The sequence below is a fragment of the Theropithecus gelada genome, chromosome 13 (assembly GCF_003255815.1).
Source record: "Theropithecus gelada isolate Dixy chromosome 13, Tgel_1.0, whole genome shotgun sequence".
NCBI classification, from domain to species: Eukaryota; Metazoa; Chordata; class Mammalia; order Primates; family Cercopithecidae; genus Theropithecus; species Theropithecus gelada.
In genome coordinates this window covers 68,010,708-68,035,925 of record NC_037681.1, presented here as the reverse complement: position 1 = coordinate 68,035,925, position 25,218 = coordinate 68,010,708, and the positions used below count along the sequence as shown (strand labels likewise).

Here is a 25,218-nt window from a genome sequence, read left to right as displayed (position 1 = left end):
AGGTAATTAAATAATCATCTTGAACCAGAAGTCTCCCAACTATTTTTTTTTTTCCACTGAGAGTCTCCCTCTGTCACCCAGGCTGGAGTGCAGTGGCATGATCACAGCTCACTGCAGCCTCAACCTCCCTGGCTCAGAAGATCCTCCCACCTCAGCCTGCCCGGTAGCTGGGACTACAGGTGCTCACTACCACACCTGTCTAATTTTTGTAGTTTTCATAGAGACAGGGTTTTGCCATTTTGCTCAGACTGCTCCCAACTTTTTAAACGTGAGGATCGCTTTAAATGCGAGGAATATTTTCACAGCACCTATATGATGGAAGTTACATATACTTTCAGTATCCATTAATTAATAGGGAAAATGCATATTGACACATGCAGTCCTCTGGATTAATTCAGTAGCACTTCTAAGTGCATCTTCATCAGAAAACCATTTACATATTTTTGGAAAGTAATAGCATAACCATGTAAGAGAACGTTAAGGTTGCAAACAACCATTGATGACCAAGTAGGTTGATATGCCTTTGCAATAACTGCAGAGTTCCCAAAGGATTCCAAGCCAGATCATTGGGAGTCACAGTTCTAGACCCTAAGAAGCCACTGGAGGTTTTTGAATAAGAGAGAGGGTGTTACTGAAGAACTTATGACACTTGCTTCATTTACAGCTCTTCCCTGTCGGAAGGTTAGTGCTGGATGGGTTCCTCCCTGAGGGAGAGAGCATGTAGATGATACTGGCTGCCCCAGCCCTGAGCAAATTATTTGAGAAGAAAAAAAAAAAAAAAGCTTAAGTGCAATTCAGTGTTGGCTTTATATTCCACGACCTCCTCTTCTCTTTTTTTCTTATCTACTCTCTTTAGAAATTCTGTTCCTTGCCGGGCGCGGTGGCTCAAGCCTGTAATCCCAGCACTTTGGGAGGCCGAGACGGGCGGATCACGAGGTCAGGAGATCGAGACCATCCTGGCTAACACAGTGAAACCCCGTCTCTACTAAAAAATACAAAAAACTAGCCGGGCGAGGTGGCGGGCGCCTGTAGTCCCAGCTACTCGGGAGGCTGAGGCAGGAGAATGGCGTGAACCCGGGAGGCAGAGCTTGCAGTGAGCCGAGATCCGGCCACTGTACTCCAGCCCGGGCGACAGAGCGAGACTCCGTCTCAAAAAAAAAAAGAAATTCTGTTCCTTGCTGTCCATCCGTTAGCACAAATGGCTTGCATTTCGAGGTGGTCATGCTATTAGCACTATGCTGAGCATTTTACACACTTCATCTCATTTAATCCTCATCAGCATCCTGTGGAGGTGAGCACAGTTCACATCTCATTTACAGATGAGGAAATTGAGGCAAAAAGAGGTTAAATGGCTGTCTCAGATCAAAAAGCAAGCGACAGAGCTGAGATTCTAGCCCAGGTGTCCCTGACTCCATAACTAGTCCCCCTACTCCCCACAAAATTGGTGCTGCACAAATGATGAGGAATTGAGAGACATATGAGCTACTTATAAATGACTGAATTGGGAAAAGACGTCCATCTGTGTCCAGGCTTCCCAAAGGGTCCACTGTCTGGTAGCAGCCTTCCTGGTTTCTTTCAGGAGAAGCCACTTTGCATTTCAGTGATCCCCAGCCTTTCTGTGCCCGAGTGTGGCTAATGCTGCCCTCACTGCAGCCTTTCCTCCAGCCAAACTAGTCAGCAAGACCCTGAATTGTCCCTCCGGTCTTCATTCATAGCATTCTCCCTGCGTGGAGCATCCCTGCCTGTCCTCTCCCCCTCACATATCGAAGACACACTCCCTCTGCAGAGCCCACCTTCATCATCCAGTCTTCATGGAGCCTTCTCCTTCGTTCGCCTTCTGCCAGTGATGATCTGACCTCCTAGCACCTTGCCATCTCCTCCCTTGTGTATGACTTCGCTCCCCACCCAGACGGTGAGACCCTGCCTTTAAAAAATAATGACAAAACGAGTGGTCTTTAATTCACTCAAATAATAGATACTTCTTATAGAACATATGAAAAAGAGAGAAGCATAAAAAAAGTGAGGGGAGACAAGCCCTTAGCCTCATCACTAAAATAGTACTCCAGAGATTTTTTTGTCCTTGAGTCTATTTTCTGGATGAATTTTGGGTTCTGTTTTTGTGTATTGGTATGTGATGTTGACATCAACTTTCTAAGCATCCCTCTTGTTGGATGCATAGTATTCCTCGGAGAGGATGTGCCATGGTTTGTCATAAGCGTGACTGCATCCTCCCCCACAGGATGTAGCCTGGGGGACCCACCCAGGAGGGCCCTGGTGAAGACTGTGTGAGTAATTGGGTTGTCTGCAGGGTAGGAAAAGGGTGGGTTACACCATGCGGTATTTAAGCTGCAAGGGGGCCATTTAGGAGGCTGGAAAATTACAGAGTGCTGATACTGAGCCTACATCTGCCAGAAAAGGGCACTTAAAACAAATCCCATGAAATTATAGCTTTTGCAGTCTATGAGTTAGACAGGAAAGTACACACGACCAATGTGTTTCAGTAGGAACACCGGGAACAATGATGTTAGCCATCACTGGGGCCTGGGAAGGAAGGGTTTGAAAGAGAAAGGTCTTCCCAAGTGTGGTTCTCAGTAAACATTCTTTGTAATTCAGAGCTGATATGGTTTATGCCCTCGGCAGAGATGCCAGGGGTTCCCTTGCTGGAGGGACAGCTCTTCAAAAGGGAAGCGTTACAGGCTGAGGCTGTACCAAGCGTTGATATGGGAGGGTTCCTTTGGTGTAGCTTTATCCCTGAAATGCTACGTGTATGCCGAGGGGGAGTCGGGTAGTCCAAGATGCTAGTGCTCGTGTGTCCGTGTGTCTGGCATCAGGGTGGAAGGCTGTCTTCGTTGCTAATACTCTCTGCGGAAGCAGCAGTCACTCCAATAGAAACAGAGGAGACATGGGTGGTGGGCTTTCCAGAATGTTGGCCTTTGGAAGCCACCAAGAGTGGAGGGAAGGCAGGCCCTGGGTGCTTACCCCCACATCTGGGAGTCCCTGCTTCCAGGAGCAGTGACAGCTATCCTCCTGGCTCCTTGGTAGAAAGAACCTCAGTCCTCCTCCCATCAGTGGCAGAAGTAGCTATGAGGATTGAAGCTGGGTGGGCGATGTCTCAATCCTTGGCAGAAGGATGGGAAACAAAGACTTTAAACATGTTAAACATCCTTTTACAGATCTCCAGAATTATAGTGACAGCGGGGAGGAGGGAATGACCCATCCCCCATCCCCAGCTTGCTAGCCCAGCTCCCGGAAGATCAGCCTCTGGGCAGTGCCAGCCTGCATGACTGTCCTCATCCCCTACTCTGCCCTTTCTCCCAAAGAGCCAACAGAGCATATGTCTTGGAGGAGACACCCCGTCGCCTTCTAGGCTGTCCTGCCATAGAACAGGAGCGCCCAGCAATCCAGCAGAGCTTCCCACAGGTTTTTACAGTGTCGTCAGAGACCCGCAAGGAGGGTCAGCCTTTGTGGAGTCTCTGACTCAAATTCTGACATTCCCTCTATCACTTATTCACAAAGTGACCTTAGACTGCACTTTTCTGAGCCTCAGATTGTGCATCTAAAAACCGAGGATAATGCTTACCTCACTAGGTGGTTGTGAAGAAATGTAAATAAACTGTGTGTGAAAATGATCTCTAAAACCAGAAGGCCCCACATAAGCCTCAGTGAGGAAAGCAACACAGTGTAGTAATCAGAGCTATTAAAAAAAAAAAAAAATGTAGTTGTCTATGCTTGTGGTGGTGGTTGTTGCTATTTATTGTGGTGATGGTGGTTGTGTCAGGGTCTGCAGTCTAATGCCCTGGTAGCTCCTTATTCACAGCTACATTGATACATCTGCTCAAGTAAATTAAAGTCCCCACCTCAACAAATTCCTTTAAAAAGAACACGTTAGACAAGCACAGTAGTGCACACCTATAGTCCCAGCTACTCGGAAGCTGAGGTGGGAGGATCTCTTGAGCTCAGAAGTTTGAGTCTGTATCGTGCTATGATTGTGCCTGTGAGTAGCCACTGCACTCCAGCCTTGGGAACACAGTGAGGCCCCATCTCTAAACAAATTAATAAAAATAACTCGTTCTCATGCCAGTGTGTGAATTGACCCATGTATTTGTTGACCCAGAAGTGTAAAATGTGTTTTCACTAGTCAGTGCGGAAAACCTGTAAGTTTCCCGTGTCTTTCTTGCTTGTCACTGTGCATGAGCGAGCTTTTCACACGCTCAAAGGCAGAAACTGAGTGCTCTCACCTGGCTTTGAGACTCTCACCTCACGCCGTCCCTGCTGAGGACCTTAAGGGTCACAGTGTAGCAGTGATTTCTCTGATAAAACAAAAATCTATGTACTGTGACCAGGGTCCAGGTGAAATATCTCATAGGCTCCTGAAAGCTCAGCCTCGCTGCAAGACCCCAGAACAGGCCCAGGGTTGCTGGAACCCACCCCAGAGATCCTCCCCTCAGAGCTCCCATGAAGGGGAGCAAGAAGGGAGAATGGGTGGCAGAGGCATTTTACAGTTTATTTGAAAACTGAAAAAAAAAAAAAAAAATCCTTGTTGTTCTGTTTATTGGGCACCTAGTGTTGCACTGAATCTCAGACTAGGACTGTGACTTGTTTGCAAAGGCTCCAGTCCCTGGGCTGCGCACGTGCCAGGGTGCTTGTGAGGAGCAGTCGGTCTCCGCGTCTGAGCATCCTCAGGAAGACCAGGCTGTGCGCCTGGGCCCAAGCCCGGTGTGGAGTGAGGAGAGCTGCGTCAGAGAGAGCCTCGACAGAAGTGGTATGATGAGAACCTGGAGGAGCCCAGCAGGCCTGATGGAAGCAGCTGGTTCCTTGGCTGCCCCCACCCGCCCAGGAGGTTATTTCTCTGGGTATAAACAGTCCCCTGCAGTTAGCAGGATAAATATAAACACAGCCTCCTGATCAGGGCTCAGAAACCAAGCTTTGCATCCTGGGCTCCCTGCTGCCGCCACTGCTGCTGCTGCTACAGAAAACAGAATGAGCCAGGGTGCAGCCACGTGGGGCTTCTGCAGCCAAGCAAACAGGCGGCCCCAGTCTCCTCCAGCTGCCATAACAAAGTACCACGGACTGGGGGACTTACACAATGGAAATGTATTTTCTCACAATTCTGGAGGCCAGCAGTCTAAGATCAAGGAGCTGGCAGGGTTGGTTTCTTCTGAGGACTCTCTCCTTGGCTTGCAGACAACCACCTTCTCTATGTCTTCACATGGTTTTCCTTGTGTAGGTCTGTGTCTTAATATTCTCTTCCTATAAGGACACCAGCCAGATTGGATTAGGGCTCACCCTAATGGCCTCATTTTACCTTGATTCCCTTTTTTAAAAAGCCCTTTCTACCAATGCAGTCACATTCTGAGGTACTGGAGTGTTAGGATCTCAACATGCATATTTATGGGGCATACAGTTCAGCCCAGAATAGGGTCCCGGGAGGTCACCAAGACCATCTCCCTGCCTTCAGACTGAAACTCATCAGAACATTCCTAGAGGGAGGAGAGTCGGCCCAAATTTTAAACACCACCTTAAGGGAAGATATTTCATATATTTGGTGTGGCTTGGTGATTTTCAGAAATTGCTGTTGCTGGTGACTAAAAGCCAGCTTGCTTCCACAAAGGATTTGAATGAATGTAAGTGCTGAAACTAGAATAACTGAACCACAAGCTCTAAGAGTGCAGGACCGTGTCCTAGCACAGCGCTTGCCATAGCAGGCTCCTGACGGGCTTCCTGTGGACAGGAGGAGGACGAGGGAAAGAGAGAGGGTTGAAGGAAGCTAAAAATCACTGGAAAAGGGTGAGGGATGTATCAGGTACTGAGGTGCAGCTCTGTAGCAATGAATGGTCACAGTGGCTCTGTACTTCCCATTGGAACACTCAAAATGGGCAATAGGGCACTCAGGGTTCAATAAAAGGCAGCAAGTCACAAGCGCCCTCAGGAAACGAGCACCTCAGATTCTGAATTCTAGAAGGAAGGAATCTCACAGATCGATCTTATTTATGTAGAGACAGGGTCTCACTCTGTTGCCCAGGCTGGAGCGCAGTGGTAGAATCACAGCTCGCTGCAACCTTGACCTCCTGGGCTCAAACAATCCTGCCTCAGCCTCCTGAGTAGCTGGAACTGCAGGTGTGACCCACCAAGCCCAGCTTTTTTTTTTTTTTTTTTAATTGTTTGTAGAGATGGAGTCTCACCATGTTGCCCAGGCTGGTCCCAAACTCCTGGCCTCAAGCAATCCTCCTGCCTTGGCCTCCCAAAGTGCTGGGATGACAGGCATGAGCCACCGTGCCTAGCCTAACAGATCTTTAAAGAGAGACATGGGCAGTGATGGTTTTTCTTTGGTTTTGCAGAAGACACAGGGAGAGTCTTCAAATGGATGCTTCCACTGTCCCTTCAGAAAGGCAGAAGACAGAGCACTAAATCTGAGTGAAGGCACTTCTGTGGGCAGTGAGGGCACTGTCATTCACCTACTATTTTCTGATCACCCATTTTAATGTAGAGATGGCATTTGAGGGGTATTTACTGCTATGGTTACTGGGGTCTCATTCAAACCCTGAGGAGGTGAGCCCATGCCCTCTCACGTCCCGGGCTGGACACTCAGCCCCCTGGCACAGTGACTACACCTCATGGCTGGCACAGAGTAGGGAAGTGAGTAGCTGTGAGTACACATGAGAGGGAGGGGGTTGACGCTGTTGTGAAACTTTAGCACCATTGCTTGTATCTTCTCCAAGGTAGGTCTGCCCGGCGAGGCCTTCTCCTCCCTGCTTCGCCCTATGCGGATGCCTAACCTTAAGAAGGCGCTGAAGAAGCGTATTTAGTGTTTCCTCTGTGCCAAGCACTCTGCTAAGTCCACCAACTGTCCCCTCCCCTCTGATCCTCACAACCACCTGTAAGGCAGTGCTGTCTACTTGATAGATGAGGAAACTGAGGCATAGTGCGTAGCTTGCTGATGGCCACCAGTGAGTAGCAGGGGCTGGATCAGCCTAAACCCTTGACTCCAGGGCTTGTGATTTAGCCACTGTACTCACACATGGGCAAGACACACAGCCTCTCTGAGATAAAGAAAACGCAGTGTCTGCCCTGCTCCTGAACACTTCCGCTGTGGATGTCCTTGGCCTTCCTGGGAAGAGCTTTAACCACAGCCTCCCCTACTTGCTTCCATTTCTTCCCCTTTCGGCTCCTTTTGCAGCCCTCCACAGTCTGGCATCCGTGCAGTGGTGCCCCCTTCTCTTCTGCACAGAGCCAGCTTCCTCCCAGTTGCCAAATCCCAGTAGAACTGTTAGGTTACCATCTTACTAGATTCTTCCAGAAATTTCTGACCCCTTGCCCCCTCATTCCTTCCTTCCTGAGTGGCCTCTAGCTTCAGCAACTTTATCCTCTCCTGTGCTTGTGGCCTCCCTTTGGCCTCCCTTCCTTAGTCCCCTTTTGGCTACTCCCCTAGTCTGGGCCACCCCACCTGTTTGACCCACAGCCTCTGAACTAGACTCGCTGATCTCACCCCTGCAGTCTGTCCCCAGTACTGCAGCCAGAGACACTTTTTTTTTTTTTTGAGATGGAGTCTCGCTTTGTCACCAGGCTGGAGTGCAGTGCTGCGATCTTGGCTTACTGCAACCTCTGTCTCCAGGGTTCAAGCGATTCTCCTGCCTCAGCCCCCCGAGTAGCTGGGATTACAGGCATGCGCCAGCACGCCCGGCAAATTTTTGTATTTTTAGTAGAAACCGGGGTTTCACCATGTTGGTCAGGCTGGTCTTAAACTCCTGACCTCAGGTGATCCACCAGCCTCGGCCTCCCAAAGTGCTGGGATTACGGGCATGAGCCACCGCGCCCGGCAACTTTTTTTTTTTTTTTACTACCACCTCCTACAAATTTTTAATAAACAGTCATTGATTGAGAGCATATAAACACTATGAACAAAACACAAACTGATACACCCTCAAGTGTTTCCCTTGTTATAACTGAAAGATTATAGGCTTGAGAGATGAGGTTGAGAAATGGGAGATATAAATTCTCGCTCAGACTTGAGGAAGATTGACGTCATGCAAGCTACATTATTTATCCTGGATTCCATTTCCCTGTCTACAAAATGGGAGCAATGATGATATTGTCTTTACGGGGTTATGGTGATGACCACGTTAAATAAGACAACAAATTTGCTCCACATTGCTTGCAGCTATTAAAGATGTTGATGGGTGTTCCTTTAATCTATTTCCTTTTAAAATTGCATGAGATTCTGCTGACAGAGAAAGAGAAGACAGTTATCAAATATATTCAGCATATCTGTTGTCACTTGAAATCTACTTGAATATTATATTTATTTTTCTTTTTGTAAAATCACTAGTTTATCTGTTTCTCCCTCACATTAAAATCAAATGAAAGTCTTGGTTTTTCTCATTTCAGGGACATTTATTCACCTAATCTTTGCCCTGAAAGTGTGCAGGAGGGATTTGCTGGCTAATCTCTTTGTCCAGTGTTTTCTCTGTCACCCAGGCTAGAGTGCAGTGGTGCAGTCTAGGCTCACTGCAACCTCTGCCTCCTGGGTTCAAACGATTCTCCTGCCTCAGCCTTGCAAGTAACTGGGATTACAGGCGTGCACCACCATGCCCGGCTAATTTTTGTATTTTTAGTAGAGATGGAGTTTCACCATGTTGGCCAGGCTGGTCTCGAACTCCTGATCCACCTGCCTCGGCCTCCCAAAGTGCTGGTCTCAAGTGATCCACCTGCCTCGGCCTCCCAAAGTGCTGGGATTACAGACATGAGCCACCATGCCCACTCCTTTTTCACTCTTTTCTTCTCTGTTTCCAGCCCCTCTGCCTCAGGGCCTTTGCTCGGGCTGTTGACTAGCCTGGAACACTCTTACCCTCATCCTTTATCAAACATCCATTCCTTAACGAGGCCTCCCGGGACACACGCCACTTAAAACCATGACCTGCCTCCTCCCCACCCGCACACTCCTCACCCTCTTAGCCTGCTCTATTTTTTATTTTTCTGTAGCACTTGCCACTTTCTCACAGGCCACATAATTGTTTGTGGTTTATTATTCTGTCTCCCATACTGAAATGTAAGCTTCTTGAGGGCAGGGGATTTGGTCTGTTTAGATTACTGTTGAATCCCAAGGCCCTAGCACAGTTCCCAGCACATAGTAGGCCCTCAATAAATGTTTGTTGAATGAATGCAGACTCCTTCAGAGACTCCTCTTCTGCCCTTTACATACTGGAGTTCCTCAGGGGCCTTAATTCTCATACCACACGTGCTCCCTGGAAAGTCTTATCCACACGACACCTGAACCCTTGAATGCCAACCTGGACCTTGCAGACCTTGTGCCCGACTGCCTCCATCGCCTGGCTAAGGCATCTTCACTACTCAGTTCCAATGGCACCTGCTCTGGGACACCCTCCCAAACCTCTTCTCTTACTTCCCGGAATCCCCTGACATCTCCCTCGCTGTCATTTTCATACGGCATTGTGGTAATTGTGTGTGAGGACAGGGATCATATCTTACTCATTTTTATTTATAAATTTAAATAACAATGTTTGTTGGGGGTGAACTTACGGTTTCAAAAGTAGCAGCTATCCCATTTGCACCACAGAAAATGTGAAATATTTATAAAAGCATATAGAATAAACTTAAAATCACAGCCAGGCACGGTGGCTCACACTTGTAATCCTAGCACTTTGGGAGGCCGAGGCGGGCGGATCATGAGGTCAAGAGATTGAGACCATCCTGGCCAACATGGTGAAACCCTGTCTCTATTAAAAATATAAAAATTAGCTGGGTATGGTGGCAGGCGCCTGTAGTCCCAGCTACTCGGGAGGCTGAGACAGGAGAATCGCTTGAACCTGGGAGGCAGAGGTTGTAGTGAGCCAAGATCATGCCATTGCACTCCAGCCTGGGCAACAGAGCGAGATGCCATCTCAGAAAAAAAAAAAAAAAAAAAAGGAAAATCACCCATATTTTCACAACTGAGCGGTGTGCTCCATGTATGGAATTAAGTACGCATGTGTGCACACATGCACATATATAGCCAAGTAAATTAGAACACTTGGAAAGGATTTCATTTACAAAAAATAATGAATGGCATCCAATAAAATGCTATTATGGGCTGCTGAGCACAGCAGCATTTTGAGAAAGATGAAGGCAGCCCCTGAGTGCTGAGAGCTGGCCTGGCACTCACCGCAGGGCTGGGAGGATCTTCCACGGAACATAAGCATTTCATAGAAGCCCTGATCAGGCAAGGACGCCTTATGTCCACGACAGAGTGAGAGAAAAACAAGACCATTCACCCCATAAGCATGTCCAAACACAAACCAAAACAGGAACATCGTCCAAACCACAAAAACACCAAACATCCCTCATCTGGTTAGTATGAGCAACTGCTGCTTCTTGGCCAGTCACAGCTTGGCCTCGCTATGTCGTTCTCATAGCTTAAGAATTAAGATACCCAGTCATAGAAGTACTCCCGCTCTTTGGCAGTATCGCATCCAGAGTGAAACCTGCTTCCTTAAGCCCTCCCTAAATCACCTAACTCAAGAACTCAAGCCCAGCTCCAAAAATTAGCCCTCTTTGATACCCTCTGACTGAGATGCCCCAGAAGCCATGGTGGCCAGGATTCCTCATTGCAGTGAGCCAGTAAGCTCAATTGTGTTTGACTACCGGTGTGTTCCTGGAGGTCTGTGGGCAATCTTATTCATCATAGTCTTCCTTCCCCTGCCCTCATGCCTGGCACACAGCAGGTCTCAAACACATGTTGAGTTAACTGAAACTAACATGGAGACCATGGTTTTGGTAGTGTCTGCTGGTGATCACTGGACAAACTGCCAGTCCTGTTGGGAATTTAGCAGCTGCTCCCTGAGGACCTGCATTCTGGAGGGTGGCAGGAAGTCCAAGACATGGGCCATGTCCTCATTGGCAAGCTACTGTAGAAAAACACAAAGGGTTAAATCTCTGGGACAATAGGACAGGGGCTGTCACAAGACAGCACACAGTTAAATGCCTGGTGAGCTGAAAGTGCTGCCAGATGATGGAAAGTATTCAGACAGGTGAAGAGAAAAGGAAATAAGTCATTCCTGAACTTGAAAGGTGGGTCTGGGGAGCTCAGGGCAGCTGAGCCGGAGAGTGATCTGGGCAGAGCTGTGCCTCAACACCACCAACTAGGACAGCGCGCAGAACGAGCCAAAAGGAGAATGTTTCCAGAAACCAGGGAGTCTGGGTCCCAGGTCACATGAAGGGAGGGGGACAATAGGCAAGGCAAGGAGGTGGCAGGAAGGTAGATTTGAAATTGGGCAGAACTGAGTTGCAATCCCAATTGTGCCATTTTCTGTGACCCTGACCTTCAAGGTCATTAACGTCTCTGAACCTCAGCCTCCATCTCCTTCTGTCGCACAGGGTCTGACACAGACTCATGCCACAGATCCAGGGCGGGCGTTTTGGCCACAGCAAGTACCCTGGCGCAGTATGATTGATGCTCATCTCAGGGAAAAAAATCACAGTTGCACTCTCTGAACCTAAGGCTGAGTCAGGCCTCAAGAGGTGGAGTGGAAAGAGCTGTGGGTGTGGGACTGGGACCTGTGCTGCCTTACTTCTCTGAGCCTTGGTTTCCTCACCGGCATAAAGACATCTCCCCCAGGAGTCGCTCTGGGGATTACACCTGTGAAAGCACCAGCAAAGTGCTTGGTCTGGGATAGGGGCTCCATAAATTCAGTCCCCACCATCCCTCACTTCCTGTGTGCCGGCCATCAACCTCTCCATCTGTCTGTGGCAGCTGAGAGTGGAATGTGCCTTTAGTTCCAGCCCCACCCCCATTAGAGGAGGGGTGTGCCCTACCCACCCCTGCAGTGTGCTGCAGTGTGACTGTGCTGTAGTCCAGTGGCCACAGCCAGGTCCTGACAGAGACCCTTGTGCTTTGACATTTTGGGCTGGATGAAAAGAGAGACCCTTGTGCTGAGGTGCTGTGGGCAGCCCCTTTACCAGCCCATAGGGCTGGCGCATGTCAGGGACTAGCAGAGCAGACACACAGCTCCCCATGGGCCTCTAGAGCACCTCCCTGGCTGCAGCTGAAAGGTGTGGGTTTGTTTTCATCATGGCTCCTCGTCTTTATTCCTCCTTTGAAGCAGCCAACCAGGCTGGCTTCTATGGGAAGGTCAAGCATGGGGACACCTCAGTTGGAGGGAGCCAGGCCCTTAAGGAGTGGCCTCGGTGCATGGAGTCGTCCCCGAGGGCTCTGAGTGCCCCCTCAGCCTGGGCACTGAGCATCCCCAGATGTGGCTTGTAGCTCCATGGAAAGGACGAGACTGCTTCTCCAGGTGTATAAAACCGAATTCATTGAGAGGGTTGGAACTATCCACTTGAGAGCAGGATTCTTTGCTTTACAAACCACCAGAAACTTCCTTTGAAAATCTCCTGTGTGATAGAGGAGTTGAGGTAAAGTGATTGAATTGACATTGTCTTGCTGCTCTGAGCAGCTTCTCCCCATGGCCGGCCAGTCTGTCTCCCTTCTGAGAGGTGGTGTGACCCCGGAGCTCTTCCCCACACAAGCCCCACATGGGCGCCCCCAGGGGGGTGGGAGGAGTGAGGGACGGCGTAGGTGAGCAGAGCTTTCCTCATCTCATTGCTTCTCACGCCGGGGGCCGGGTTCATTGGTCACGTCTTTGTCCCATCAAAGGCCTCCCTTGGTGCTGGATTTAGTCTTCTCCCAAAATTCTGGGCTGAGATGAGGGCTCTGCTCTTTCTGTGGGGGGCAGAAGGGGCGGTGATCTCATCCCTGGAAAGGATGAGTCATCAGGGAGACAGGGACAGATCTTGGGGAGGGGAGGCTGGAGACGGGCTGTATGTAAATGAGTCATCTTCCCGCCAGCCCGGGGCCGAGCTTGACAGCTGCTCCCCAGGAGAGGTTGTTAAACGGGAGCTACCCGGAGGCAGGAGTGGTTAACTGGCTTTTAATAACTCATTTTGCTGAATGATTTCTGGTGAGGAGAGAAAACCTTAATCCCAGAGATAAAGCACAGAGTGGTGAGGGTGGGGGGGGGTTTGAAGTCAGCCCCGCTCGCAAGGAAGGCTGCGCCGAGGTACAAAGCCGATTCAAGGAAGCCACTTGCATTTGCTCACAGTTAACCAAAACCTCTCTAATGTTAGAAATCACTGGCCTGAGCCTGTGGGGTTCATCCTCTGTCCCTAGCTCCCCTCCTCCTGCCACCTCAGCTGTCCCCACCTCCCATCTTGCTGTCATCAAATGAAGAAAGTCACCTCAAAGGTCCCCAGAGAACAAGACAAAAGCAAGCAGAACAGGGGCAGAGGGCCATTTTCTCTGTGCCTGGCTGACCGGAGCCTCTCTGTCCTGATAGCCGCGCACCCAGTGCGAGAGGGGTGCACTGCACGCTCCCACCCCACACCTGGCTTTGGAGGGAAGAAAACCAAGAGCTTCTGTCCTCAGGGAGCCGTCCATCCAGCTCTGCAAATCAGACAAACCAGCAAGTGCCAACAAATACAGCAGCCCACGGTCTCAGCTGTTTCACAACAGCCCCGTTTTAAAATTTCCCTCCCACACAAACACACTGTCACTTTGGGGACTGGAAAAGATGGTACCTAACCTCTAGCCTGGCCTCCTACCAGCACAGGGGCCAGAGCTGGAAGTAAGCCCAGAGGTGAGGAGATGGGGGCCCAGCGAGGTAGGAGAACGGCGAGTCAATGGTAGAGCCAGGCTACGGGGGCATTTCCCTGCCATGGAAATCCGTATGTCATGTCGTGATTTGCCTATTCCTTGCCTGCTCCACCTGAGCCACTTTGCTGTGAAATAAGGTCCATGCCTCACCCTTTGTGCTTCCCAGCCAAGCTTGGTGCTTTTGGGGAGCTCACTATGTCCCAGGCACTGTGGGATGCATGTGGGAACTACATCCTCATTTAATCCTCACAGTGACATTCAGAGGGAGGGCAGTGGGCCGGGCACAGTGGCTCACGCCTGTAATCCCAGCACTTTGGGAGGCCGAGGCAGGCAGATCACCTGAGGTCAGGAGTTGGAGACCAGCCTGACCAACATGGTGAAAACCCCGTCTCTACTAAAAATACAAAAATCAGCCGGGTGTGGTGGCGGGCACCTGTAGTCCCAGCTACTTAGGAGGCTGAGGCAGGAGAATGGCTTGAACCTGGGAGGTAGAGGTTGCAGTGAGCCGAGATCATGCCACTGCACTCCAGCCTGGGTGACAGAGTGAGACTGTCCCAAAAAAACAAAAATGAATAAATAAATAAATAAATAAATAAGGTAGGGCATTGGGCCATTTTTAGAAGGAGAAGCGAGGGTCAGAGAAAGTAAGGAATGTGTCCGTGTCACCCCCTCAGCAGGCGGAGGCGCCAGAGCCTGACACCACCACCTCTGTTCCTAGTTCTGCTCTCAGCTCTCCAAGAGAGGCCCTTCCCAAGCCTGCAGGAGTGAGGACTTGCTGAGTTTGTCTTCTGAGCATGAGGCTTACCAGAGCCTAGAAGTTTCTACAGAGCAGGGCACAATGTCAGGTGCTAGGCTTGGATGCTGCCACCTAAAAGTGCCAGGCAATGCTCACTCCACAAAGCTCCTGTAGGGTCAGCTTGAGTCCAAGGAAGCTAGGAGGTGCTCCCAATGTTACCAGATGGAAGGCCTTGACTGTGAGTTGTCCGGGTTCTTGGCATGTTAAACAAAGAATAGAAAAAACCTTACAAAGCAACAAAAGAATAAAGCAATGAAAAACAAAGCAACAAAAGAACGGTTGTCAGGTGTGCTGGTGGGTGCCTGTAGTCCCAGCTACTCTGGAGGCTGAGGCAGGAGGATCACTTGAGCCCAGGGGGCAGAGGTTGCAGTGAACCAAGGTCATGCCACTGCACTCCAGCCTAGGTGACAGAGCAAGATCCTGTCTCAAAGAATACACTTAAAAGAAAAAAAAAACAAAAGCAGTAATGAAAGCACAGATTTATTGAGTACATTCCACAGAGTGGGAGCCGACTTAAGCAGGTGGCCCAAGAGCCTCTCTATTGCAGTGCTCCCCAGGGTTTTTGTTGGTTTTTCATGCTGTTTACAAATGTGTTTATTGTTACTAGAATGTGTGCTCCAGAATTGTCAATGTTGTCTGCTTTGTTTAAAGCTGTATCGCTAATGCCTATGACAGCCTGCTACATCATGTGCAAATAAATGTTTGTTGAATGAATGAATATTGTTTTTTGTTTTTTGGGGGTTTTTTTTGAGACGGAGTGTCGCTCTGTCACCCAGGCTGGAGTGCAGTGACGTGATCTCAGCTCACTGCAACCTCCGCCTCTCCCCAGGGTTTTTATAAAGCTAAAAGAATTTGCTAGCACCCCTAGGTGCCCTTTAGAGGCCTAGGGTTAGTTACACCCTATGAAGGACTGGCCCGTGACCAATCAGAGGCTGAAGTGACAGCTTGGCCCACAGTCAGTCAGAGGCTGAAGTGACCGCTTGGCCCACAGTCAGTCAGAGGCTGAAGTGACAGCTTGGCCCACAGTCAATCAGAGGCTGAAATGGAAACTTCCGTCTTGTTATCACAGGAGTGAGGATGTGGCCTGCGTGCTGCCTAATCTTGCCTAGAACTGGCAGCACCCACTGTTCTTATGCCTTAACCTTTGGTTACCCCAATTCCCTGTTCTCCTGCCTCACCAGCATTGTCCCTTGCCTTCTTCCACAGATTCCCCTGCTCCGTCAGCCAGAGTCACTGGACGTTTCCTATGGGCCAGGCTTCACCAGCAGGCTGAACCCCCTCGCCCTGCCCAATGGCCCTGGGCACTACACTCTCCCAGCAGGGGACACCTTTCCCAAGCCTAGGCCTCTGCTCCCTGTCAATCTCTTGAAATCCCACCTAATTTTTTTTTTTTTTTTAAAGACAGGGTCTTGCTGTGTCACCCAGGCTGGAGTGTAATAGTGTAGTCATGGCTCACTGCAGCCTTGACCTCCAGAGCTCAAGCCATCCTCTCACTTCAGCCTCCTGAGTAGCTAGGACCACAGGCACACACCACCACGCCCAGCTGATTTTCACATTTTTTTGTAGAAATGGGGTCCCACTATGCTGCCCAGGCTGGTCTTGAACTCCTGGGTTCCAGTGATCCATCTGCCTCAGCCTCCTAAAGTGCTGGGATTACAGGTGTGAGCCACCGTGCCCGGCCCCACCCAATTGTTAAGACTAAACACAAGTATCTCTTCTTCCATATGTCCTTCGTAATCATTCCACCAGGAAGGCCTCAGCTCTGATGTTGACCTAAACTGGTCTGGATGCACCTGGGGATTGGGGATTGGGGATTGTTTTCAGTTCCCCAGGTGATTCTATTGTGCAGCCAGAATTGAGAATTTCTGCTCTTGCCAAAAGCAACCTACCTCTCCTTCTTCCAAACTCTTGTATATTTGCTGCTTTCCTTTACCACACTGCACGCTCCTTCCTCTAGTTTCAAATCTCTGTCATGTGCTTTGCTTTGTGACCTCGGGCAAGTTACTGAACTTCAACGTCTTTATCTGTTAAATGCAACTCAGTTTACTAATCTCACAACTGGGGACAATAATCATCCCCACTGTAGTTCATCAAATCTAAGACACTATTGGTTATAAACACACCATCATGGTATGTACCTTTAAGAATTTAAAATACTGCCAAATAAACAATCAGGCCATTGACTATAAGATGCATGATTTCAGAGATATTAACATGAGATGAGAAAAGCTGTGGCTTGGAGTCAATGAAAACACGGAGCCTCACGTAGTTGTTGTGAGGATTAAATGAATCGATATGCTTGCAGCACTTGGCACGGTGCGTGGAAATAGTGAGGCTCGATACACAGCAGCGGTTATTATCCCCTCCGCATTTTCAGTCCTCAGTAAGTGCTTTAATGACTTCTCCAGCCATTCTTTTAGCACCAGCTCCCCCAAAAGGTTCAGGGCTTGTCCAGGGTGGTCGGTTGTCCTCCCCAGGGGTGTGACATGGAGAAAGCTGACATGTGCAGCCCTGAGGTACCAAGGCTGGGGCACATATCCCAGGGCAGTCTCTGGCCCAGTGCCCTCTCAAGTGTGCAGTCCTCCCACATTGAGTCTGGCCAGAAGCCCCTCCTACTCCCGGAGAGGCCATGTCGCAGTTCCAGCCACAGAGCAGGCTGTTGGCAGCCCCGCCCTCCATCCCACAGCCCTCCCCACATCTCCCACTTCTCCCTGTTCGGAGAGAGAGGGACATGGGAAGGCCTGGCCGCTGGCCTGGCTGGGCAGGGCTCAGCCTTGTGTGAGCCTTGGGTCCTTGATTATTAAAGTGAGGCTCTTAATCCCAACACTGGCCAGTCAGGAAGGATCAAATGAGATGGGGATATTGGGAGAAGCTTCTCAGAGGAGTGTACCAAGCTGACAACTGGGGTCATGAGTAGGGTTTCCAGGTTTAGGAAATAAAAAGACAGCATGCCCAGTGAAATTTGAATTTCAGATAATCAACTATATTTTAGCATAAGTATGTCCCATGCAATATTTGGGACTTATGCTTAAAAAATGGTTTCTTGTTTACCCAAAAGTCATATTTAACTGGGTGTTCTGTATTTTACCTGGCAACCCTAATGAGCCATGAGCCATGGCCCAGTATTTCTGAGTCTTTTTCCATCCCTGCCCACTGAGTCCACGCCTCAGCCTTCCCATGGCTTCTCTGTAGCCATGAAAATGCTCTGCACTGATTGACTTAGGTCTACCCATCCTTGAGCCAATCATGGTAAGGAACTGGATTATCCTGATTGACCGAGACTAACAGAGCCCATTCCTGGAGTTGGGTCACTTCTTCAAGTAGCCTGGCTGCTGCTCAACATAGTACAGGTTGGCAGAATGATTGGTAGGGACAGAGCTGCAGTGCCCACCACAAAAATTTTAGGTCAATGGAAATTTAAATCAAAATATTTGTAGTTGGACAGATTCCAACCAATAGGGTCATCTGGAATACCTTATTAACATTATTTCTTAAAAGAATGGCATTCTTAAAGGAATATTCCACCTACATCAGATTTATCTGGGCACATTTGTTAAAATGAAATTCCTAGGCTCCTTTTCTGACCCACTAAATAAACCTCTGAGCGGGACCTGCCATGGAATCTGCATTTTTTTTTTTTTTTTTTTTTTTGAGACGGAGTCTCACTCTGTCGCCCAGGCTGGAGTGCAGTGGCCAGATCTCAGCTCACTGCAAGCTCTGCCTCCCGGGTTCATGCCATTCTCCTGCCTCAGCCTCCTGAGTAGCTGGGACTACAGGCGCCCGCCACCTCGCCCGGCTAGTTTTTTTGTATTTTTTAGTAGAGACAGGGTTTCACCGTGTTAACCAGGATGATCTCGATCTCCTGACCTCGTGATCCACCCATCTCGGCCTCCCAAAGTGCTGGGATTACAGGCTTGAGCCACCGCGCCTGGCTGGAATCTGCATTTTAATCATGAGTCCCAGTTGCTTGGAACAGCCCTGGTTTATACATGCTGTCCTGGGGTAGTTACTAGTAGAGCCACTTTCACTCTCAGAAGTATCCCAGATTGGACTGTACAGTATGTTTTATTTCCCTCTCTCACAGTTGACAGTGCAGAGCCCAGCAGGAAAAGTTTCCAGTGGGTAATGAGTCAAGACTTCCCATCTGTCCAGCAAGTGGAAAGAGCATGCACTTCAGGGTCAGCTCAGCCACGTGCAAACTAACTTCAGTGAATCTGTCCCCTCCTTCAGCCTGTTTCCTTGCCTGCATTGTTGGGGGTAATAGTGCCTCCCTCACAGGGTGGCTGGGGGCCTGGATGGGAGGAGTGTGTCAAGGGCCCAACTGAGGCTGCCGCCCAGGGCTGCACAATACAGATCAGTGCTGGCCTCTCCATCTCACTTCCATGCTCTCTGAGCTGAACTCCGAAGGCCCCGTCACCAGGGCCCCATTTGCGAAGGCGGCACCAGACAGGCTGTGGGAACGAGCTTCACAGCTTTTGTCAAAGTGGCATAATAAAGCCCCCAAGTGTCTGCTCTTTGCAAACTGGGATGGCAGATCAATTGTGGCATAAACAAAATAGCAGGCTTGGTGCGAACCCAGGGACAGATTACGCCTCTGCAGGGTGTGATTGAGCGGGAGGAGGAGATTCTCAGGGTGGCTGGGTTTGCCTTTTCTCTGGCTGAAGCTTTGAGGCCCCCCTCCAGAGCAGCTTGGCTCCCCACAAATGGCAAGAGCTTGGGAGACTGCTCTTCTACCCTGGGAGGCAACTGGCTAGGCGGTGGCACGAGCATAGGCCCCAGTGCCCTCAGCAGGAAGCCTGTCCCAGCATCCCCCAGTGCTCTGAACCTACTGACCTTGATGTGGAAGAAGATGGACCGTCCTCCACCCCCACTTTGTCTCCTAGGCTGAACTGAGTGTGCTCTGTAGGAAAGCGAAGGGCAGTAAAGCAGGCACAGAGAGACCTCAGGAATAGGACAGTAAGGACGCTTTCACTGGCTGCCCTCTGCGCTGTCAGAGACCCTTCTGGCCCACCTGTCCCTTCATTCTGGGCAGATGGTGCTACACAGCCAGTCTAGTATTTAGCATCATTTGGGGCCTGCAGCACTCCCTGTCTAAGTTATGCTGAATGCAAGCTGAGTCAGGGCCGTAAGAGGACCCCAGGACAAGTTCTGGCCCAGAGTTTATGTGCCCTGTCCCAGGGGTGAGCCTGCTGGCAGCAAAGGGGACAGGATCTGTACAAAACTGCTAAGAAACCCAGTGAGGGGCCTCTAGGAAGGCAGCCCAGAGACTATGAGGACGGGAACTGCATCTGTCTGGTTTTCCACCACATTCCTGAGCCTAGCATGATGCTGCCAACCTGATGCTGGCCACAGTAAATGTTTGCTGAAGGAATGAATAGGTGGATGTTGGTCTTACCAGCTTCATGTCTGGTGTTGGTTGCCTTGCTGAGGCCCTCGGATAAAGCCACACCCCTGTGAGAACGGAGCATGAGGCTGGTCTCATTCTAGGTTTGGTCATCCAGGAAAAAGGCAGATCCTCAACTGGAAACCCAAACTCCAATAGATGGCCTTGGGCAGAAGCCATGAGTCCAGACATGGAAGAGTTTAGAGGAGTCAGAAGAGGCCCCCAGAGAGTGCAGGAGATGGCCTCGGCCTCACGAAAGTAGGTCAGGCAGGGCAGGCTTGTGGGGGCCCCAAGAGGCCAATAAGCACCCCGGCTGCAGTCAACCAGGCAGACTGTCACCCAGAAGCAGGAGTCTCCTCTGCACCTCATTCCTCCTGCTGTCCCCAAGCCCTGGGTCAAGTCTTATGTAAATAGCCCAGCTTGTCTGAGCTGTGCCATGGGAAGGTCATGAGTCTACCTTGGCAGACTCTTTAGGGGACAGGCCATGGCCTCTCTCCCCTGTGAAGGGGGCAGCAATGATCAGTAGAAAGGGGGCCAGAGAGGACAGAGGACTCTTAAGGATGGGAGTCACAACTCTGAGCAGCAGCCGCTCTCCCACGAAGATGCTCCCTGGCTGTGGCCCTGGAGGACTGCAATTTGGTTTTTACAAAAAAATGGAGCTTCCTTGGTGCCCTCAGAATACAGTCTAGTGTGGTGGAAAGAGCATGAACTTTAGATGCTAGCACACCTGGGTTTCAATCTCAGCTCCACCATTTGCAAGCTGTGGGGCCTTCACAACTGCTTCACCCTTTGACCTACAGTTTCCACATGTGTTGAATGGAGCTGGCCTCCCCCACAGGTTGTCATGATGACATGTGATGATGCACTGTTAGGTGGTGGCTTTCACCACAGTGAAGAGAAAATCCAGGTGGAACCAGTTTATTAAATGGGCCAACACCGGAAATGGCTTTGTCTCATCTATTGTCCTCAAGAACTCCTTTTTAGATTCCTTAACATCTTGGGTAGACGCTAGAGTTTTCCAATTCAAGCGATTCTCATGCCTCAGCCTCCCAAGCAGCTGGGATCACAAGCACACATCACCATGCCCAGCTAATTTTTGTACTTTTAGGAGAGACGGGGTTTCGCCAAATTGCCCAGGCTGGTCTCGAACTCCTGGCCTCAAGTGATCCGCCTGGGATTACAGGTGTGAGCCACCACACTCAGCCAGTTTCTTTCTTTTCTTTTCTTTCTTTTTTTTTTTGGAGATGTAGTTTCACTCTTGTTGCCCAGGTTGGAGGGTAGTGGTGTGATCTCAGCTCACCACAACCTCTGCCTCCCAGATTCAAGCAATTCTCCTGCCTCAGCCTCCCGAGTAGCTGGGATTACAGGCATGCACCACCATGCCCAGCTAATTTTTTGTATTTTTAGTAGAGACGGTGTTTTTCCATGTTGGTCAGGCTGGTCTCGAACTCCCGACTTCAGGTGACCTGCCCACCTTGGCTTCCCAAAGTGCTCGGATTATAGGCATGAGCCACCACGCCCAGCCTCTTTTGTTGTTGTTAAGTACCAGTTTTAAGATTGAGACATTCTCAGATGTTTAATCAAATCTTCAAATTCACTTCTAATCAGAGTTTAGCCTCCCCCTCTAGCTCCAGGCTGACACATGGCTCAGGGGACCTGCAGTGGATGGGGCATGGGGGTGATCTTGCATCACTGGAGCCACTATCATTCCTTCTTAACTTTTGCTGGTGGGGTTGCAAGGCTCCCTGTTAGAACAGGCATATGTGCTTTCATGGCGCCTATTTATGGGTCCTTGGGAGCCCTGCACAGGGACCACTCCCTGCCCCATTCCCTGAGCGGGCACTGCCCTCTCCATCCTTCCTCCTGTGACTCCTTCTCATGCCATCCCCAGCCCTCTGCCCCTCAGCCTCTTCTTGCTAGGGCCCCCTTGCTCCAGCAGGTGGTCCTCTTGAGCAGACTCTTCAGATCTCTTCCTCTCAGTATCCACTTGTCACCCTCTAGTGACCCATGTCACCCTCATGCCTCCTGATGCAGCAAGCCCTTGAAGTGCAGATGGCTCCCGTGACTGCCCTCTTCCTCCCGTGCCTGTGGGGGCTACCCCAGTCAGCCTCCCAGCCAGAGAACTCTCGAGCACAGCTCTGGACTCCAGGGGACACTGCCAGGTTCTCCCAGGACTCTCACCATGCTCCATTCTAGGTGGGCCTGTAAGCGACTGTGCCCAGCCAGCTGGGAAGTGAGCTGCTGGGCTTTCTTCTTGCTGAAGCTCCATAAGTCCTTTTTTTTTTTTTTTTTTTGAGCCGGAGTCTCGCTCTCTCGCCCACGCTGGAGTGTAGTGGCGCGATCTCGGCTCACTGCAAGCTCCGCCTCCCAGGTTCACATCCCAGGTTCATGCCATTCTCCTGCCTCAGCCTGCCGAGTGGCTGGGACTACAGGCGCACACCGCCACGCCAGGCTAATTTTTTGTATTTTTTAGTAGAGATGGGGTTTCACTGTGTTAGCCAGGATGGTCTCGATCTCCTGACCTCATGATCCGTCTGCCTCAGCCTCCCAAAGTGCTGGGATTACAGGCGTGAGCCACGGTGCCCGGCCCCATTAGTCCTTTTGACCTTCCCTGCTCCAACCATCCCCTGGCCTGGGGGTGAGTGAAAGAATCCACAGCACTCCCCACTGCCACAACAACTCCCCACAATGACTTCCCAATTGATGGAAGATTCCATCAATCCCTAGCCTTTCCGTATAGCCTGGAGGTGGGGGTGTGGGGGGTTGCTAGCCCCAGACCTGTTTCGCTGTTTTAGTGAGTCCAGCATGGATGTGTCTGGAACTTCTCTTTAGAATGGGCAGAAATGTACACATACTGTTCTCAGCTTTGAGGCTTTAGCTGAAAAATCCAATTCAACATTTTCTTAGACAAAGTACTAGTTTTCCAGGCCCAGGATTTTCAATTACCTTAGGAATGTAACAGAGTTATCCTTCTATAAGAGATTTTGTTTTCCCTCAGTGAGTAGATGCAGTGTTCTGTATACTGGTCTATGTACCAGGCTTGAAGCCAGGACAAAGAGGTGGGAGTCTGTCCCCAAGATGCAGGTCACAGCCCCTCAGCCCCTACTCCCTCACCTATATAGTGAGGGGTACGTCAGAATTGGGTATCTGAGAGTTCTAACAGTCTAGAAATTTAAAATTTTTTTCTCATTATGAGTACAAAAAAACTCACAAAACATACAATTTGACAAATTATTATACAGCTAACACACAAGTAACTACCACCCAGGTCAACAGAAACATTTCTAGCACCCCAGAGATCCCCTGTGCCCCTCTCAGCTACTACCCCCTGCCATGCTCTAGAGGAAGTCCCAATTCTGACTTTTATCAAAATTACTTCCTTGCTTTCCCTTATAATTTTACCAACCATGCATGCCTCCCTAAAAAAGGCTGTACTTTGGCCTGATTTTGAATTGTATATTAATGGAATAATGCAGAATATATTATTTTGTGTCCAGCTTATTTTGTTCAACATTCTTTTTGTGAGATCTGTGTTGTTGCAAGTAGCTATGGTTCATGCTTTTTTTTTTTTTTTTTTTTCTGAGACGGAGTCTCTCTCTGTCGCCCAGGCTGGAGTGCAGTGGCGCAATCTCAGCTCACTGCAAGCTCCGCCTCTCGGGTTCCCGCCATTCTCCTGCCTCAGCCTCCAGAGTAGCTGGGACTACAGGCGCCCGCCACCCCGCCCGGCTAGTTTTTTGTATTTTTTAGTAGAGACGGGGTTTCACTGTGTTAGCCAGGATGGTCTCGATCTCCTGACCTCATGATCCGCCCATCCCGGCCTCCCAAAGTGCTGGGATCACAGGCTTGAGCCACCACGCCCGGCCGGTTCATGCTTTTTAATTGCTGTATAGTTTTCATGAATAGACAATCATTTAGTTGTGTTGTTAGACATTTAGGTTATTGGTCTAAAACGTTTTATAAATATACACATACACTCCCACTCCACTTATAGCCATGTAAATTCAGAGTTGATTTCTTTATAAACTCAAGAACTTCAGTGTGGGTTTAAAATATAGCAAAATCCCTCTATCAAGTTCTTGGTTACATAGCTACTTTGGTTTTTTTCACTTTCTGTGAATCTAGGGACATAATTCATCTTCCTCAACATGGGTAACCTAAGATTTTTCCCTAACCTGAGTCATTAAGCATAAGATGAACACCACGCTCAGGCAACTGGGCATTTTCTTCAGATAGTCTAGAAAATGATTAAGCCTATATGCATAGGCTTAAGGAATGTACTCTGAAAGTATTACAAGAAATATTTTCTATAGTCTGTTTAGAGAACTAGAAAGCCACATAAGACAAACTCTTCTCCACTTTCCCAGGGCTGGCCCCACCCCACTGGCAGGGCACAGGTAGCCTTTTTGCCATAGGGCACAAATTAAACAGGGATGCCCCTGATCGCTGCCAGAGGTGTTGAACGGTACCATGGTGCTGCTCAGACAAACGATCCATTGTTTTCAGCTGACTCGAAGCAGTAAGTGAATCTTTCCACTAAGAGATGAAACCCCCTCCCATAGCCAGAGTCAGGCAACCATGGGTCCCACAGACCACAGCCAGCACTAGGCAGGGAGCTTAATCTGGAGAGGCAGAGCTGCCACTCTGCACTGCCCTGGATGGCATGGGTGAGCACACTGGCAGGCAGCCACACCTTCTGCAGAAATCAATTGATAAAGACACCCTTAAAGTCTGTGCTTTGAACAAGTGGTAAGTTAACAACGATAAGGGCCTGAAGCAATACGCAGTTGTGTAGACCTCCCAGAACAAAGCAATTTTAGACATACCAGCAGCACAGGACCCAGCTGGGCCAGAGCCTTTCTTTGGCCACAAGTGTGAGCAAGGATGATTGATGGTGACCCTTGGTTGAGAAGGGGCCGGCACCCAATGGCAGAGCCATGCTCAGTCTCTGAAGGGTGTGGGTTGACTACTCTCAAACAATCCTTTTGTCAGCCTCACAAAGCTCTTTTCAGAGACCATTAACTCTAGCTACCTGGTTACACTCTACCTGGTCCCATAGTAAGCAGTCCCAATTAAGGCAAAGCCCTATTAATGCTTCCCTAACAAGGCTGCCCGCCCAGGTGTGCTACAGGTTACATTTAAAAACCAGGCTTTTGGAGAAAGACTCATAGTCAACAGTTGTTCAGCTTGGATTCATTCCAATTCCAAATAACTTACTTGAGGAAAGAAGAGGAGCTGCAGTTGACTTTTGAGCATTGACACTTAATTTTGGGGTCCTTTCGTTAGTAGGCAGAGTTGGTAAACCGATTTTTTTTAATAACAGGGAGGGACTGAAAATCTATGGCACACTTGAGAAAAAAATTGGGCACATATGACAACTCTTTAAAAACTGCCCTTTAA

The 25,218-nt window shown here is 49.5% G+C and overlaps 1 protein-coding gene and 1 long non-coding RNA gene across 2 annotated transcripts in view; one reads left to right on the top strand and one right to left on the bottom strand.

Moving 5' to 3' along the window:
• KCNK12 (potassium two pore domain channel subfamily K member 12) overlaps window positions 1-25,218 on the top strand; it is a 51,276-nt gene that overhangs the window by 23,977 nt on the left and 2,081 nt on the right. The gene's annotated exons all lie outside the window — the stretch shown is intronic.
• LOC112604870 lies at window positions 18,485-20,634 on the bottom strand. Its single transcript, XR_003115300.1, has 3 exons — window positions 19,834-20,634; window positions 19,272-19,338; window positions 18,485-18,582 (listed from the first exon to the last, which is right to left on the bottom strand). It is a non-coding gene; the product is annotated as an uncharacterized LOC112604870 (long non-coding RNA).